The sequence below is a fragment of the Oncorhynchus gorbuscha genome, linkage group LG11 (genome assembly GCF_021184085.1).
Source record: "Oncorhynchus gorbuscha isolate QuinsamMale2020 ecotype Even-year linkage group LG11, OgorEven_v1.0, whole genome shotgun sequence".
Classification (NCBI taxonomy): Eukaryota; Metazoa; Chordata; class Actinopteri; order Salmoniformes; family Salmonidae; genus Oncorhynchus; species Oncorhynchus gorbuscha.
In genome coordinates, this window is record NC_060183.1 from 40648575 (window position 1) to 40655549 (window position 6975).

Sequence of the window (6975 nt, forward strand, 5' to 3'; positions counted from 1 at the left end):
CCTCATGAGAGCCAGTTTCATCATGGTTTTTGCGACTGCACTTGAAGAAACTTTGAAAGTTCATGAAATATTCCGAATTGACTGAACTTCGTGTCTCAAAGTAATGATGGACTGTCATTCCTCTTTGCATATTTGAGCTGTTCTTGCCATAATATGGACTTGGTCTTTTATCAAATAGGGTCTTCTGTATTCTGTATACTTCTGTATACTACCATACCTTGTCAAAACACAATGGATAGGCTCAAACGCATTAAGAAGGTAAGAAATTCCACATATTAAATGAACAGGGAACACATACACGTACGTGCTTAGCAGATGTTATTGCGGGTGTAGCGAAATGCTTATGATGTAGAATGTAAAAAATAGTACAAATAAAGAAAAACCATTGAAGGCCATGTCCAAACTTTTGACTGGTACTGTATATAAAAAAGGTCAACCTTATTTACATAAGTATTCAGACCCTTTGTATGAGACTCGAAATTGAGCTCAGGTGCATCCTGTTTCCATTGATCACTCTTGAGATGTTTCTACAACTTGATTGGAGTCCACCTGTGGTACATTCCATTGATTGGAAATGATTTGGAAAGACACACGCCTGTCTATATAAAGTCCAACAGTTGACAGTGCATGTCAGAACAAAAACCAAGCCATGAGGTCAAAGGAAGTGTCCTTAGAGCTTCGAGACAGGATTATCTCGAGGCACAGATCGGAGGACGGGAACCCCCCCAAAATTGGACAGCATTGATTTGAGTTGATTTTTACAGGGACAGTGCACATTAATCAACATTTCTGTAAAAGTGCCGGCTCATTTTCAACTGCAGTCCCTGGGCAGGTTATTAAAAACAATTACAATATAGACAATCATTGAGCAGTGAGCACACGCAGAGCAACGTGGGACAAGCAAGACATAGCATACAGACAGAGCAACATAGGACAAGCAAGACATAGCATACAGACAGAGCAACATAGGACAAGCAAGACATAGCATACAGACAGAGCAACATAGGACAAGCAAGACATAGCATACAGACAGAGCAACATAGGACAAGCAAGACGTAGCATACAGACTGAGCAACATAGAACAAAAAGCAACAAGACAAAATTCATAAAAGCAACAAAGTGTTTCCACACCTCACAAGCTACAGACAACATAAAACATGGAAAGCAGCAATACACAGCTAGGGATTATGTTCACAAATCTGATTGACCTTTAGCCATCTATTCATACATTCTGTGAAAGTGTGATAGGTGGTGCAGTTATGTGTGTCTGAAGGCAGTGTATTCCAGACATGGGAAGCTCTCACAGAGAAAGTGGATTTACTAAAAGGTGCTTATCCTTAAGGGCACTATACAGTCACCTCTCATGGCAGACCTTGTGGATCTGCTGCCATATGTTTGGGTTTTCTGTTTAACAAAAATACTGAGTGTAGGGGGAGCCAGGCCATTTAGGATCTTGAATACAAGACATGCATCGGTGTATTGCACAAGATTTTCCCAACTCAGGAGCTCATGCTTTCTGAGGATGTAACAGTGATGATGGCTATTGGGCTTCCTATCAAGCACTTTGAAAGCCTGTTTGTCGACAGACTGAATAGGGCTTGGGCCCAACTAGTCAAGCAGTATGTTAAGTGGGGGAGTATCATAGATTTGAAGTACAGTTTTGCTACCTCTGTAGTCAAACAATTTCATATAAATTCGAAATTAGCTAGGTTGAATTTGGTTATCTGAATTACCTTTTTAACATGCTTTTTAAAAGAGAGGTTGGAATCAAGTATGATGCCAAGGTACTTAAAATCAGATACCACCTGGAGCTTCTCCCCTGACACATAGACATCTGGCTCAGCAGCATCTGTTGCCTTCTTTGTGAAGAACATGCAAACAGTTTTTTTCACATTGAGATGCAAACACGAGTCACTGAGCCACTTTGTAACCTGGACCCTTACAGTAGTGAGTTCTTGTGCAGCTTGTTGTTTGCTCTTTGCATGCACATATATCACTGTTTCATCTGCATACATTTGAACTTCAGACCCAGTACAGACAGAAGGCAGATCATTAATGTACAGGCTGAACAGGAGGGGCCCCAGTATTGACCCTTGGGGCACGCCCACATCATAGTTAAGAGTGGGTGACAGCTCATTGCTCACTCTGACACACTGAGTTCTGCCTTCAAGGTATGATTTCATCCATCTCAAGGCTTTGGGGGAAAAGTTTAACTTGGACAATTTTGTGATGAGAATCTCATGGTTAACAGTATCAAAAGCCTTCTTTAGGTCCAGAAACACAGCCCCAACAACGCCCCCTTTGTCCATCTTGGACTTCACATTTTCCAGAAGAAAGCAGTTGGCCGTTTCTGTGGTGTTTCGCTCTGAAGCCAAAATGCATGGAGTGTAATGTGAAGGGGTTGTTGTTGAGGTGGACAATCAGTTGTTCTGCTACACACCTTTCAACAACCTTTGACACCACAGGTAGTAGTATACTAATGGGCCTGTAGTTACTCACGTCAGCAGGGTCGCCCGATTTAAAGATGGCCGTTATTATGGCCGACTTCCATACCCTTGGAAACACCCCGAGACCAATAGATGTGTTGGTGACCTTAGTAATGGGGCCAATGAGTGACTCTTTGTAGTTTTTAAGAAAGGTAGAGTCCAGCCCAAAGACATATTTGGCTTTAGAGTTCTTTAGTGAGCTAATCACCATGTTCACCTTTGACTCAGAAACCTCCCTTATGATGAAGACAGGTTGAGCATCATTCACTAGCACTGAGCCAAAGAAACCAGTGGAGGGGTTCTGTGTCAGTACCCTGACAGAGTTAATAAAGTAGGAATTGAAGGCTATTGCTATTTCGAATGCATCCTGTGTTAGATTGTTATTCACCATGATTTCTAGTCTTTTTGCAGTGTTACGATGGTCTTTCCCTGTTAACTTTTTTAGATTCTCCCAAATCAATTTAGAATTTCCCTTTGCTTTACCAATTTAAAAAAGTTTGCCTTGGCCTGTCTGATTTCTTTCATCACCTTATTTCTCAACATGTTAAACCTACGTCTGTCATGCTTCAATTTGGATCTTAGGGCTATTTTTAGAGCATTATCTAGTTCTTTCATCAATTTCCAGATTTCTCCATTTAGCCAAGGAAGAGTGCTCTTTTGGCACTCGGAAACCATTTATTGTAGTCTGGATTGTGGATAGAAAAACCTGACTATCAGCTTCCACGTCTGTATAGGACAAGATATCATTCCAGTTAATTCCCTTAATTGCGTTTTCAAAATGGTTTAATTCTCAAAGAACACAGTGGCCACCATCATTCTTAAATGGAAGAAGTTTGGAACCACCAACATTCTTCCTAGAGCTGGCTGCCCAGCCAAACTGAGAAATCGGGGGAGAAGGGCCTTGGTCAGGGAGGTGACCAAGAACCCAATGGGTGTTGGTCACCTCCCTGAGTTTGCCAAAAGGCACGTAAAGGACTCTCAGACCATGAGAAACCAAGGTTGAACTCTTTGGCCTGAATGCCAAGCGTCACATCTGGAGGAATCAGCATTTTGCTGCAGGGATGTTTTTCAGCTGCAGGGACTGGGAGACTAGTCAGGATCGAGGGAAAGATGAAGAGAGATCATTGATGAAAACCTGCTCCAGAGCGCTCAGGACACCAGACTGGGGCAAAGGCTCACCTTCCAACAGGACAACGACCATAAGCACACAGCCAAGACAATGCAGGACTGGCATTGGGACAATGTCCTTGAGTGGCCCAACCAGAGCCCAGACTTGAACCCGATCGAACATCTCTGGAGAGACCTGAAAATAGCTGTGCAGTGATGCTCCCCATCCAACCTGACAGAGTTTGAGAGGATCTGTAGAGAAGAATGGAATAATCTCCCCAAATACAGGTGTGCTAAGCTTTTAGCGTCATACCCAAGAAGACTCGAGACTGTAATCGTTGCCAAAGGTGCTTCAACTGAGTAAAGGGTCTGAATACTTATGTAAATGTGATATTGTTATTTTTTATTTTTTATACATTTGCGAAATAATAAAAAATATATTTTTTGCTTTGTAATTATGGGTTATTGTGTTAAGATTGATGAGAGTAAAACATATTTAATCTATTTTAGAATAAGGCTGTAACGTAAAAAAATGTGGAAAAAGTCAAGGGTTCTGAATACTTTCCCGAAAGCCCTGTGCATGTTGATATTGGACTCCCTTAGGCTTCTCCTTGCTCTTATCACTTAATTAAATTCCTTCCAGTAAATGCAGTGAAGGTGGAGAGTCTCCTCTGGAATCTGCAGAGTAATTCAGATAGATTTACCCTGGCTGAGAGTTAGGAGGCCCCAGCCCGAAAAACACTACGATAATACCATTGTACACTAGACATGCCGGCCACCTTGCAACAGAACCCTGTCAGTCCACCTCTCTGTCCTGTCTTTGGCCTACACACTAGGGTGTTTGTGAGCACCTCCGTATCATATTAGTGCTGTTATTATTAAGTCCTGGCCTCTGTCGCTGCTCCTCACTCCTGGAAGAGATTTAAGTAATTAAGGAAGACCGAACACAACACTCTTGATTGTCTGGCTGGCTGGGTAATGTGACGATGTGGTGGAGTGTGGGGTTAGGGTAGCAGTTCATTCTTTATTTTGTGGTTGGGAGAAGGTATAGGTTGGGGTGTGTGTATTTGTGGGGGGAGGGGGGGGGTGTGTGTGTGTCTTTCAGAACCACTTTTATTTGGCTTTTACAGTTGCATGTACCAGTGGCCTCATTTATAAACGTTGTGGAAGTACAAAATATCTGCTAAAACATGCGTGCGCCAGTTTTCACAAAGTTGGCATTTATGAAAACTGAACTTGACATGAGAATGTGCTTAGCTTTTCACAAACTTTAGACCTTGTGATTTCTAGTTTCGAGTGGTTAAAGTTCTGCATTTCAATTAGGGAAGTAGCCTAGTATTGTGTTTGTGCAAATGGGGGATATGATGACACACTTATTCATAAAAAAGTTTAAACATAAATATAATAACCAGATATAATCATTTTACTTGGTTTCAGGTATCAAATCAGATGCAGACAGTGTCGAAGAAACACATGTTTATTTCTAATACAAGGGCAGACAAACAACAGGTCAAAGGCAGGCAAGAGTCAGGAATCCAAAGAGGGTGCAAAGGGTCCAAAACGGCAGGCAGGCTCAGGGTCAGGGCAGGCAGGGGTCAGGGCAGGCAGGGGTCAATAATCCAGTGAGGTGGGGCAAGGTTTAGAACGGCAGGCAGGCTCAGGGAGGGCAGGCAGAATGGTCAAAACCGGAAAGGACTAGAAAACAGGAGCAAGAACAGACAGGAACAGGGGAACAAACACTGGTAGGTTTCACAAAACAAAACAAACTGTCAACAGACAAACAGGTATAAATACACAGGGGATAATGGGGAAGATGGGTGACGTCTGGAGGGGGGTGGAGACGAGCACAAAGACAGTTGAAAAGATCAAGGTGTGACACATTTGCTGTTGGTGAGAAGAGAAGAGAAAAGTTTTGCATCTTTGCATTCGAAATAGTTAGAACAGGGATGGGCAACTTTGATGGGGGTGGGGGCAACATAAACTGAATCTCAAGTGGTGCCTGTAGTGGCTCATGTGCAAAATATTTTAGCGGCACCCCTTGTGACAGCAAAGTTTTAAAGTTTCCTGCAATTCTGCACATTTTGCCATTGGGTGTAGAGAAAATGTTGCAGTTTTTAAGTAAGTTTGCTGCAATTATTAACATTTTGCCATGGGGCTGAGAGAGTATTTTGCCATTTCATAACACATTTCATGCAATTCTACTCATTTTGCCATGGGTCGTAGAGAAAAATGGTGCAGTTTTACCACAAATGTTCTGCAATTATACTCATTCTGCCATAGCGTTTTTTTGAACTCCAAGCACAGATAGTACACATGGAAATGCATTTCCTTAGGCATTAATCATGCAAACATATTGATTTTTTTATTGCGACAGCAATCAGTGACATTCAACCCTATAATCGTCTGTTCTCTATCCACGGAATTAGTCCACCGTGCCACCATGTTCTTGGATTCATTTGAGAACATTAATATAAATAGAACCATGAGGACACCTGTAAGAATTGTTACACTGAAGTACTGAAATGCTGTAAGGGGTGCGAACTGGCGGCAGAGAAGTTAGACGCAGGAGAGAAATAACTGTGTTTCCAACGGCGCAGTTTATTTATCAAAACCCACCAGAAAGCAGAATAATAAAACAAATGGGTATATAACCCACCGCACACTAGGACAGCCGTGCACAAGCATTTACAATAAACAATCACCGACAAGGACATGAGAGGAAACAGAGGGTTAAATACACAACATGTAATGATGGGATTGGAACCAGGTGTGCTGGAAGAAGAGCCAAATCCAAAGGAAAATGAAAAGAGGAGCAGCGATGGCTAGAAAGTCGGTGACTTCGCCCGCCGAACGCCGCCCGAACAAAGAGAGGGACCAACTTCGGCAGAAGTTGTTTCTTAGCGTTCTCTGAACTATTTGAGAACATTCCCAATGTCAAATCAGTTGGAGAATGTTCTGAGAAAATGACCAAGATTGAAATGAAATGTAACCATGTTTGAACTCTTACGAAACATTCTGCTAAAGTAATTAAATATATTTTAATACTAATATATATATTTTTTTGTCAAGTTCCTTAAATGTGCTGAGAATGTTCCAAAGCCAAGCATCTATCCTGCACCATTCCCAGAATGGTGTGGGAAGGTTGTATGCAAAACAACCATGGGACAATCATGCTCTCACAAAACTCATGGTCCTTAGAATGTTATGCGCTAGCTGGGCTATTTCCTAATTCATTTCCATTATAATTTCAGAATAAATTCCTCACCTTGTCTGACTGTGATGGTTTCATGCTCACAAAGTAGCCTATAGGCCTACAACATCCCATCTCTCATTTAATTGGACCCACTTTACAATAGTAAATAGATACACTATTTAAAGTATT